Source organism: Balaenoptera ricei, chromosome 3, assembly GCF_028023285.1.
Source record: "Balaenoptera ricei isolate mBalRic1 chromosome 3, mBalRic1.hap2, whole genome shotgun sequence".
Taxonomy (NCBI): Eukaryota; Metazoa; Chordata; class Mammalia; order Artiodactyla; family Balaenopteridae; genus Balaenoptera; species Balaenoptera ricei.
The window spans coordinates 18,387,886-18,400,259 of NC_082641.1; the positions used below are offsets into that span (position 1 = coordinate 18,387,886).

General features: G+C 38.5%; 1 long non-coding RNA gene across 40 annotated transcripts in view; it reads left to right on the top strand.

Annotated features, from left to right (window-relative positions):
* The window catches only part of LOC132362148 (uncharacterized), a 322,664-nt gene that overhangs the window by 89,541 nt on the left and 220,749 nt on the right, over positions 1-12,374 (top strand). Inside the window, exon 1 of one of the 40 annotated variants that reach the window (XR_009502264.1) lies at positions 6,740-6,917. The exons of 37 other annotated variants lie outside the window; for them this stretch is intronic. This is a non-coding gene — a long non-coding RNA (uncharacterized LOC132362148). Of the gene's footprint in view, positions 1-6,739; positions 6,918-12,374 lie in introns of those variants that run through there. 2 more of the 40 variants (XR_009502271.1, XR_009502259.1) reach the window with 2 other exon arrangements.

A 12,374-nucleotide genomic window follows, 5' to 3' on the forward strand; every position in this document is an offset into this window, starting at 1 on the left:
TGTAAGTGAGGTGTTAAAGTCCCCCACTATTATTGTGTTACTGTCGATTTCCTCTTTTATAGCTGTTAGCAGTTGCCTTATGTATTGAGGTGCTCCTATGTTGGGTGCATATATATTTATAATTGTTATATCTTCTTCTTGGATTGATCCCTGGATCATTATGTAGTGTCCTTCCTTGTCTCTTGTAACATTCTTTAATTTAAAGTCTATTTTATCTGATATGAGTATAGCTACTCCAGCTTTCTTTTGATTTCCATTTGCATGGAATATCTTTTTCCATCCCATCACTTTCAGTCTGTATGTGTCCCTAGGTCTAAAGTGGGTCTCTTGTAGACAGCATATATATGGGTCTTGTTTTTGTATCCATTCAGCCAGTCTATGTCTTTTGGTTGGGGCATTTAATCCATTCACGTTTAAGGTAATTATCGATATGTATGTTCCTATGACCATTTTCTTAATTGTTTTGTGTTTGTTTTTGTAGGTCCTTTTCTTCTCTTGTGTTTCCCACTTAGAGAAGTTCCTTTAGCATTTGTTGTAGAGCTGGTTTGGTGGTGCTGAATTCTCTTAGCGTTTGCTTGTCTGTAAAGCTTTTGATTTCTCCATCAAATCTAAATGAGATCCTTGCCGGGTAGAGTAATCTTGGTTGTAGGTTCTTCCCTTTCATCACTTTAAGTATATCATGCCACTCCCTTCTGGCTTGCAGAGTTTCTGCTGAGAAATCAGCTGTTAACCTTATGGGAGTTCCCTTGTATGTTATTTGTCGTTTTTCCCTTGCTGCTTTCAATAATTTTTCTTTGTCTTTAATTTTTGCCACTTTGATTACTATGTGTCTCGGCGTGTTTCTCCTTGGGTTTATCCTGTATGGGACTCTCTGCGCTTCCTGGACTTGGGTGGCTATTTCCTTTCCCATGTTAGGGAAGTTTTCGACTATAATCTCTTCAAATATTTTCTCTGGTCCTTTCTCTCTCTCTTCTCCTTCTGGGACCCCTATAATGCGAATGTTGTTGCGTTTAATGTTATCCCAGAGGTCTCTTAGGCTGTCTTCATTTCTTTTCATTCTTTTTTCTTTAGTCTGTTCCGCAGCAGTGAATTCCATCATTCTGTCTTCCAGGTCACTTATCCGTTCTTCTGCCTCAGTTATTCTGCTATTGATTCCTTCTAGTGTAGTTTTCATTTCAGTTATTGTATTGGTCATCTCTGTTTGTTTGTTCTTTAATTCTTCTAGGTCTTTGTTAATCATTTCTTGCATCTTCTCAATCTTTGCCTCCATTCTTATTCCAAGGTCCTGGATCATCTTCACTATCATTATTCTGAATTCTTTTTCTGGAAGGTTGCCTATCTCCACTTCATTTAGTTGTTTTTCTGGGGTTTTTTCTTGTTCCTTCATCTGGTACATAGCCCTCTGCCTTTTCATCTTCTCTATCTTTCTGTAACTCTTCTGCAGAGGTATTGATATAAGGGCAACAAGTAGTGTGAGCAGTAGCACAAATACTTCCTTGTTTAGCCAGTGGAAAATCTAAGGCAACCCTGTTATCTTATACTTTTTGTCTGTTCTGAAATGATTTTTAGAGAGCCCTCAGCTATTTGATGGTAGCTGATAGAGTTCTGATCATATCTCTGTTTACATATACTCTTGCACTAGGAACCAAGATTCCCAAAAGACTTTGCTACCAAGTATCTTGATATCCTGCTAACATGGATTTATTGCCTCTGTAATAAAGAGAGAAAGAAGGTTCTTCTATTTCCATATGTATAGACAATGGGATAACATAATATCCTAATAAACATAAACCTTCTATTTGCCAGCTATTAAGATATTTCTGTGCACATCCTTGAGAAGGTGGGTCAATTCCAATACTAAGACAAAACCTGGGGGAGCACAAGTGATTCCTCCCAGAGTGCTCTCATTGATAGTCTCATTAACTGGAAGTTTAGTTAACACAATGTTAACCCATGAATCATTTTTCTTGCAGGCTTTCCAAAAGCCATCTGTACTGTATTTAACATATGGGAGTTACTGGCATAACTTACTCATGTTTTTTCTCTTTAAGACATTTGTTCATCAAGTAAGAGATGGGGCAAAGGAGCCTTGGGGTAATCTGTGCTCAGTCTCTAAGAACTGAGGATAGTATCAGACAAGGGATGGATCCATTAATATGTTGAAGAATTTGAACCTGAAGGCCAGACAGAGGTTAGTCTAGTTGAGTGGTAATTTTAGGAACATCTGAAAAGTCGGTGACAGGAATTACGAAGGGCTTATATCAGTATTTTTATTGACTGAGGAATTTGATGAGAGATCCAACCAATCGGTTAGATTGCCCCCAGTAGCTATACTTTGTGACAACTTTACCAGATAATTTTCTTTCCATAATGAGCATTGAGGCAAAAGTATAGCTAGAAGTAAAACAATAACTTTCATTTAAAAAAAAATAACTTTCAATTTTCATAGTGAGACAGATGTTTAGAAACCAGTTCATTTGAACTAGTAGGATGGGTCATACAGTCCTGGTTCTGATTCTTGGGTCAGCTGTCTACCACTGCTGTCATCTTTTCCTCCTGGTGTGGGTGTTCTTTCTCCTCTGTTTGAGCACTGACTTAAGTCTGAGGTCAGCATTCCTCTCTACAGACCAGTCCAATGCAAAAACCCTTTTTGAAATGAGGGATGTGAATCCATCAGTCTATGGCTTTTAATTTGGCAGTGCATGGATTAGTTAATAATACCTAATAAGGTCCTTTCTGACATGGCTACAAAAAGTCTTTGATTTGATGTGTTTTCTAATTAACAAAATCTCCAGATTGTAATCCATGATCCTCAAGGTCTTTGTTTCTGGGGAGCTCACTGTGAAAGGAATTAGCTACCAACTTTGCATTTCTTTTAAGTGCCTCAATAAGACCCTGACAACAATGTAATATATCTCCCTTGAGTAAGGTTTGTGCACATATTCCCTCATCTAATTACATAGGGTGTCCTGTTAGTATTTCAAAAGGAGACAGCTGATGTTTAGCAAAATGTATAGACCTAAGTTTGAGAAGCACTAGCAGAAGAGCTTTTGCCCATGAGAGATTAAATGCTTCTGAAGGTTTTGCCAATTGAGTTTTGATAGTGACATTAATTCTTTCCACCAGTCCCAAAGATTGGGGGTGATAAGTGCAGTGAAAATGCTGCATTATTGGCCATATGTCACAAATAGATTTAATTATTTGTCCAGTAAAATAATTTCCCTGGTAACTGTGTAACTTGGAAGGAATTCCCCAAACAAGAATTATCCTTTCAAATAGCAATTTAACCTTATAGCCATTGCTCTTCTTCAAGGAAAAGCTTCAACTCAGTGTGAAAACATACAGATCATTACCAAGATATATTTATATTCTTGAGACGGTGACATTCAGACAAAGTCCAATTGCTATACCTCGAAGGGACCCTTAGGAAGAGAAAGTGGCCTTGTGACCCATGAAGTGATTTTCTGGGATTATATTTAGGGTAGATACTAAAACAAGCATATACTTTATGAGCCATCGTGGGAGAAATTTTCCAAACATAGTGTTTTCCCCATAAAACCATTTTCTCAGGTGTCCAATGAGTTAAAGAATGTACATGCTGGGGTAATGGCATTTGAGCTCCAACAGGCACTATAGTTTGTTTGTTTGTTTAATTATTTCCAAATTATATTTGTGTGACAGGTCCAAAATTCCCCCTTATTGTTGCCCTATTTATTTCTCTTCTTCAATGGCATATTTCTTGAGCGGGCAGATGGAAATCTTTCACTGGGTTGGCAGGGTTAGCAGAGAGCGCTGACCATTCTCAAGGCTAGACAGAATGGGTATTGAAAGCTGCCTCTTTGGCTGCCTCATCAATAAGCTGATTTCCTTTAGCTTCCATACTGTCAGATTTGGAATGCACTGGTATTTTAATAATTGCCAACTGTTTTGGTAGTTGTATACCACTTAATAGTCCTGCAACCTGTTTTCCATTTTTTAATATTTTTTAATAAGCTTTCCTGATTATAGCATCAAGCTTTAATAAACCCTTGATGTTTCCGTAGCATTCCAAAGTCATGTGCCACTTCAAAGGCATAATGACTGTCAGCATAAACATTTGCTACCTGACCTTTAGCTCGTTGATGAGTTGATGAGCTCAAGTTAAAGCAATTAATTCTGCTTGTGCTGACTTTGTTTTTTGGTAAAAAAGAACTTTCAGTTATGTCCATTGTGGATGTTTCTGCATATCCATCTTGGTAATGCCCTCAATCATTTTTTAAGTAGGACCCATCTGTAAACCAAAGTAGACCAGCATTATCAGTAGAATCTTCTTGTAAATTATTCCTAGGAGTAAGAAGATAATCTGTTTCTAAAATGCAGCTGTGGTCATTTTCTTCTTGTGGTTCTGGAAGCAAAGTTGCAGGGTTAAGGTTATTTTTGTGACATACAACAATTGTAAAATAATAACTAAAATTATGACTAATAACATTAAACCAGAATATATCCAAATTTTAGCAATTTCATATAATCTCTACAACATATGTTTATATCATTTACCCATACTATATAACCTAAGAAGATTTACCATCACTCATTTGACAGTGTTTCCCATGTGATTTAACATACCCAATAAGCCTAAGTTTATTTTTTTAACTTTGTATTTTATATTGGAGTATAGTTGATTAACAATGTTGTGATAGTTTCAGGTGTACAGCAAAGTGATTCAGTTATACATATACATGTATCTATCCTTTTTCAAATTCTTTTCCCATTTAGTTTGTTACATAATATTGAGCAGAGTTCCCTGTGCTATACAGTAGGTCCTTGTTGGTTACTAATATTGGAATGGATTTAATTAAGTTTAATTTCTATCTTTGAGATGCTTCAGGTGCCTTCTGAAGCATCCCAAAGTTACCTAAAGGTCAAAAAACCTTCATTTAGAATTTGATTTGAGGAAGTTTGTCAAAGACATCAAAAGGTTTTAAAAACACTTGGCTAAGTAGGATCGTAAGTCAGTATGAAACAATACTTATGCACTCAACCAAAGTGACAATAAATGATTTCAAGGGCAAATACAGAAAGTTACAACAGACTGCTTAAAAAGTAAAGAAACTTTACAATTTGTTATCAAAAGCAGATCAATACCTCAAGAAAACTCTGTCACCTAACAGAGAGAAAATCTAATTCAAACTTTGCACCAACTGACTTTTAATATCAAAATTCACTTAATTAAATCCATTCCAATATTAGTCAGTCCCGAGAACTCTTTTCTCAGGGTTCCTTTTCCACACACCTTCTACAACTTTCTATAGCCACATTAGTTTGTCACTTATTTTCTTTTGAATTTGGAAATAACCAGCTTTGGGACAAAATTACTTTATTTTCCCTCACCAAAAATACATTTCCATTCCTCATACCATCTTTTATGGAAAACACACACCCTACTTTCCTTTCATGGAAATATTTCTCTTATTATCTTTAGTAGTTCCAATCACATTCATTAGTCAGAATTCTTAACCCTTGAAACCCCAATCTCTAGCAAAAACCAAGAAGCAAGCAATTGTGAACTGTCTGTCATACCAGCATTTCCTGATTGGTAAATTTATAAGTATATTCCATAACCTCTAGAAACATACATTTTCTAACAACATAATTACTTTCCTCAATGTGGTACAAGATGTGTGTCCAATAAACCAAAGCATCTTTAGTTTTTCTTTAATAAGACAAAATAGGTAAACTTTGACTTACTTAGCAATTAATGTTTCAATATTTCATCTAATTTGAAAATGATCTGGATATTCAATGAATCCCTATCATTTAACTTAACATAGCAAAGCTAAAATTTCAAGTTATCAAAAAGATTTGGAGAAACTAATTGAAGTAGCCATACCATAAAACATAATTATTCTTAGAGTTCATCTGAAAGCTTTTATCTCATTTATATTACTTAATTTACAAATAAATCATTATACCCAATTTTGGCTTTCTTGCTGACAAATCTGTAACAGAGATAATGTGAACTTATTTGACGTTTAGTAAACTTAGGTACAATAAAAGTTTTATACTTCAGGTTGTTAACTGTGAAGATAGACCTATTTAATTAAACCAGTAAATGTAAACTTGTTTTCATTCATTAAAGTATAGTCTTAGATCACCTGATCCTTTAAAAAATTCAGTTTGGTTTCCATTACATTTAGAAATACTTAATTTTTAAGCACTTATTTTAAGTCAATTAAATAGAGCTCTTTTACAAACTAATTTTGATAAGATCATTTGAAGGTAATGATATATCATGTCTCTAATGTACGCACAGACATGTAAACAGACACAAGCAGAGATCTCATAGCTTCATTTTAAAACTTAGTCGTGAATCAGGTATTACAATGTAAACTCACTAGTTTGTAAATAAAAGTTGGAATAAGTTAAATTTACTTGCTTGAGGTTAAAAATGCCTCTTTCCCACCCCCCACCCCCCTTTGTTTTTTTCAGTTTTGGGTTCTACTGATTGAGCAAAGGATGTAGTCTCAGGCAATGTGGTCTGTGTTTACGTTTCAAGGACATAATAAGAGTTATAACCTGAAGCTTTCTCCTAGGAGTACTTTTGTTCCCTTAGGGTCAGAATTTTGAAAAGATATTTCATCAAGCCAGCTTTTTTTTTTTTCCTAGCTGTGTATGCAAAAAAAAAAAAACAGTTTAGGAATGTCAAAAGAGCCCCATCTCGGCCAATTAAGAGTTAAGTTGGGCCCCCGGCGTCCAGAGCGCGCACGCAGGGCACGCACGGCCGGCGGGGCCGGCGCTCCAGGCCGTTGGTCTCCCCGCCCGGATCGCGCAGGATCGCGAGCGTTGGGAGTAAACACCCCGCATGGAGATCCAGGCGTGTTCGCCGCGGAGGCGCCGTTATCCCGGACCGGGCGGACCCGAGCGTGAGGCCGCCGCAGGTACGTCAGGCGGCCGGCTCCCAGGAGCCGCCGCTTCTCCGTACCCGCGCGGCCGTCCGTGCTCTCCGGCGTGCCCGGCGTGCTCGAGGCCCCGAGGGCGGGGGTCTGCGCTGGCGGGGGCGGCGGGCGGCGGCGTGGCCTCGTTGCGCCCCGGGAACCGCGGGGCGCCGACTGGGCGGTGCGAGGGCGACGGTGCGGGGCGCGGGGAGGACGGGCGGCTTGACGCTCCGGTGCACTGCATGCCTGCCCGTGGGAGCCTCGCGGTCCCCTCCGCTCGCCCCAGACCGGCCCGGCTCCCGGCTGGTGTCCCCGCGTGGCCCTCTTTGCGTGTTGACACGCTTCGGTAGCTTGCTCCATTTCACCGTTTTCTTTATCTGAAATACACTTTAACGGAGTCAAACCATATGCCTGGCCCTGGCCCTGGCCCTGGCCCTCCGCCTCCGAACAGACCGCAGTTCTCGGTCTGCTCCCAGAGGGAGCTGGTATCAGATCTTAAGGGACCTCGGTTCTCTGCCCCGTCTCGGTCTGTACGCACTGCTCCACTGATTTTTCAAAAATGCGGGGTAAGAAGCTCGTCGGCAAGTTGGGTCCGGGAGGCTCTGGTTGACTCTCAGAACCAGAATGCCTTTCAGACCTGTGGGATCTTAAAATCTTGCCTTGCCCTGTCCTGAATGTGCTGCCTGAGACTGTTATACACCGTCTACATATGTTCATTAAGATGTGTACCCCTTGTTTGGGTTAGATCTCCTGAGACTTTTGGCCTGTTTGCCTATGCAGATTAAGTTAAATATTTACAAGTTACTTTAGATTCTGAAGGACACTTCCAAGTGTCCTTTGAGAGTGGCTTAAGATTTGAGTTGAACTGGAGAATTTCGTTTCCTGTGGCCCTTTAGTCTTGATTGTGCTGGTAAGTAGCGCTCTCACTTAAAGGTCTCAGTCTGCCTGAGTATAAAAATGAGGGGTTTGGAGAACAGTGACTCTTCCCACCCTTTAATCTGCAGCACCCATTTTATATATATATTTTTTAACGTGAGAGCTTTGTTAAGGTAAAGTTACATACCATAAAATTCACCTGCTTTAAGTGTACTTATTCAGTATTTGTTGGTAGTTGTTGTTTTAGTAAATTTGCAGAGTTCTGCAACCACCATGACCCATTTTAAGATGACATCCCCAAAAGATGGCTGGTGCCCATCTGCAGTAACTGCCTGTTTCTAAGCCCAGCTCCAGGCAACCACTAATCTGTTTTCTGTCTCCTTAGATTTGTCTTTTCTGAATATTTCGTGTATTCAGGTGAGATCGTATGTGGCCATTGTGTCTGGCTTCTTTTGTTTCGCATACTCTTTTCAAAGTTCATGTACATTGTACCCTGTATCAGTAAGTCATTCCTTTTTTTTTAGTTGAAGTAGAGTTGATTTACAATGTTGTATTGGTTTCAGGTGCACAGCAGAGTGATTCATTTATACATATATATTCTTTTTCAGGTTCCTTTCCATTACAGGTTATTCCAGGATATTGAGTATAGTTCCCTGTGCTATACAATGGGTCCTTGTTTATCTATTTTATATATAGTAGAGTGTATCTGATAATCCTAAACTCCTAGTTTGTGCCTTCCCCCAATACTTCATTCTTCATTCCTTCTTATGGCCCAATAATATCCCAGTGTATGGATATAACACATTTTGTTTATCCATTCATGCAGGACACTTTTTTTGGGGGTGGGGGGGGTGGGGCTGTGTGGCATGTGGGATCTTAGTTCCCCGACCAGGGATCTTACCCGAGCCCCGTGCAGTGGAAGTGTGGAGTCTTAACCACTGGACGGCCAGGGCAGTCCCCTGGACACTTTTCTCAAATAAAATGTTACGTTTCCATGTATGATGCAGATGGCCAGAGCCCTTTTTGTTAGAGGTGGAGGCAGGGGTGGCGGGTGGGACCCTTGCCCATAAGCTGTCTCCGTTGTGCTCCCCAAGTATCCCTAAAAAAAAAAAAAAAAAAAGGAGTTAAGTTATCTTTTGTTGTATCTTCCTATTTTGTCAAATACTTGCAATTATCAGCTCCGTATCGTACATGAGGCTACCTGGAGTTCCAGTGGGTGGCTGCCCGCCCAGAAGCTGGTCAGATTTAGAAGCACAATTTCCCATTATCTTTTAGTTTCATTTTATTTTAAAGTCTGAACAATTTCTAAGGACAATGTAGTGGGTCAGAAGTATGCTGCTTGCCAGCTTAGCTCCTCAAGGGGTCACCCTTGACTCAGTTCAGCTCTTTTGTGTCTCAGTTTCTCCTGCCAGGAGTCTAAAACCACCCTGGGGGTTCAGAGCAGTGGATGGCCAGTCCTTGTGTGTGTGTGTCCCAGGACAGGCCATAAATTACTTAGAGGTTCCCTGTGGAACTACTACACATCACGAGGATCAAGCCTCAGACACTTCTGCTAGGTTCCTAGTTATCTTAGAATGCCTTGTGGCTGGAAGGAGCTAGTGTCCCTTTTCTTTAGAACTAAAGAGATTTAGTCTCTCATTTTGCTATCAAACAGTTTTTTCAGACCATAAATATACAAATTTTTCCAATTTTAAGCCAGATTTTAAAGGTCAGCCAACCCAGTTTACTCCAAAGTTCCTTTTAGGCTTTTCCTGCCTAGAAATTCTCCTAAGTCCCAGCCTAGGAACTTCCTCTTAGGTCTCTTTTACCTAGGAAAGGTAACGGTATACCCTTAAGACTCCAAGTCTTAAGACAACAGCTCAAATAAAAATTATGGACCATCTGCTTAAGATAATGAGGTCCTGATATCAGAAAGAATTTACCAAAGCACCTGAAGAGTGCTGTGAAGCTGGGGGGCGGGAGTGGTGTAGTGCTCAAGGGACCCATGCTTCTTAGTACAGGGTGCCCGTCCAAAGTAGACCCCAAGTGACCTCAGGTAGGTTTTTTTGACATCCTGCTGACTACATCGAGCAATGTTGATAAAAACAATCAATAAAAAAATTCTAATAAGAATAGAGAAGAATTTTATTAGAGCCAAACTGAGGACTATAGTCTGGGAGACAGCCACTCAGATAGCTCTGAGGAACTACTTTGGAGAATTATGGTTTTCAGCACAGTTTTATAGTGTAGCCATGGCACCTGGGAAGGGAGCCTTATCATTGAAGGAGTAAATATTGGGATCCCAGGAATGGAAGTGTTTATCCCTATCTTCAAAACATACATTCTTTACTTCTGGACAATGTACCATTTTCTTTCATGATTAAAGCAAATGTATAATGTGTGTTTGATAGACCATGAGACAGACTGTTCTAGTTAGCATAAAGTTCAAGCCAAATCATGTATAAGCCAGAATTACACTAATATGTGAAAATTTCTTCCATCACAACTAATCCTGTTTTTCTCTGGTTAGTCTAGTATACGTTAAGCTTTGGCATCTATGGACTAACTTATAATTAGCTTATAGCGCACACATAGACAGGCAGTATTGTGAATAAGGAACAGACTACTTAAGAAATGCCAAAACATGAGACTTATTTGGTCAACAACTGACATTTTTTTAAGTTGGAATTTATGGCTGTTTATCTTCTATTCCTTGGATCTGTTCACTCAAATTGTTGTGGAATTATTCTTGGTTTTTGTGGCAAAGGACCCTTCAAATACAGATGTTATCTGCGCTCTTTTCTTGATTTCTTGGATACATATGGTTAATTAAGCTTCCACTTTAGCTTTGAAACATTAATTTTCTTTCATCTCCATGCTTATCCGTATTTATCTTACGAGCCAAGAGACAATTTGAGTTCTTCTGCAACTCCCAAAACTAATGAAAATGTGCAAATTTTATTCATGTCTGTCACTACTGCAGTTTGCTCATTCATTCAGTAAATGTTGATTGGGTGTTTTCTATCTACCAAACATTATTACAGGTGCTGGGAAGAGAACAATAAATGATTCTGACTTTCTAATGTCTTTGAGTATGCACTGGAAGAGTGAGATATGCAATGAACAAATAAGCAAAAATATATTTTTTCAGATAATAAAAAATACAATGAAAAAAAAATAAGACTAATACAAATTTAGATAAGATGGCCTGTCTGGGGGAGTCTCTGAAGATTTGAGATATGAGTGAAAACCACCCACTACACATCATGCATTTAACTAACATGTCAACATGAATCTCTTTTTTCTCTATTTCTTTCCACTTAAATCTCTCTATACAACTCTTAGATACAACCTGCACATGACTGTAATCCTTTCCATTTTCCTTTTAAGAACTTCTTTGATTAATAATTCTGAAAAAAATAACATAATGAGATTTCTGCTAGATTAAGAATTTTCTATGTACTACCCATTTCTGGAGAACTGCCCTAATTGGCTTTTAATTCATTAAGCTCTGCCATGAAGAAAATTTCTGCAAATACCTGTTCATCAGCATAATTCTTTATATCTTTTCTTTACCTAACTCTCATATACATATATACATATATATATATATGTTTTAGACAAAAAATAAAAGAAAAACATATTGTAATATCTCTAATATCCTAAGATACACAACATCTAACATTCATTTACACATGATCTGTGTAATCTGTTGAACCAACATTTTTAAAAAGTCACAGAAGGTAGGAATTAGGAAAAAAAAAAAGCTACTGGAAATCACAAATGCAAGCAGAAAATTAACATTTATATTATCTCTGTGTTCCAAAAAGCATTCATAAGACTTGTCCTATTTTAATTATTTTTCTTAGTGTTTTGCTGTTCTCCACATGGGTACAAAGACATTCTATTCAGTTTACCTTTCACAAAACACAAAGGGATTCTAGGTGTTAAATAATTCACAGTGAAGCCTGGAGCTCACAGCTGTACTACCAGAAGCCTTGCCAAAAACAGATATGGTCATTTTTGAAATCAGAAATCAATCTTATTGGGTTTTCTCCAGCAGATAGTAGTCACAGCATTTAGATGTGTTCCTGTGGCACAGATTAGTATGTTAAAATATATATTTTACCGTTGGATGGCTCCATCCTATTGCAGCAGAACTGGTGCTAAGCAAAATTGAAAAATAGGAGAGGCTGTACCTCGTGATTCCATCTAATGGCCTTTTGGGGGCTCTCTTTTGAAAACCACAGTCTTTTGGAAGGAGGCTTTCTCAGCATCTTTGTTGGTAGATTGCTGCCTCCTTGATTAATAATGTTAACTACTTCATGAGGCCAAGACAGGTAAGGACCAAATATGGCCATTAAATTTGAAAATAAAGATATCTCTGGTGATATTTTCCAAAGTATATTTGATGAAATGAGGGAAATAAAATTAACCTGAGGAAAATTAAGATGAGAATATGTACAGAGAAGTATTGCATGGAAGTAAGGCTATGATTATATTAAGTTTTTTAAAGCAAGAACAGATCTTAATGGTGAGATTTATAAGCAAGCTAAGAGGGATGTGGTCACTGTGAATAGATGGTAAATGAGATACTTCGGGAGG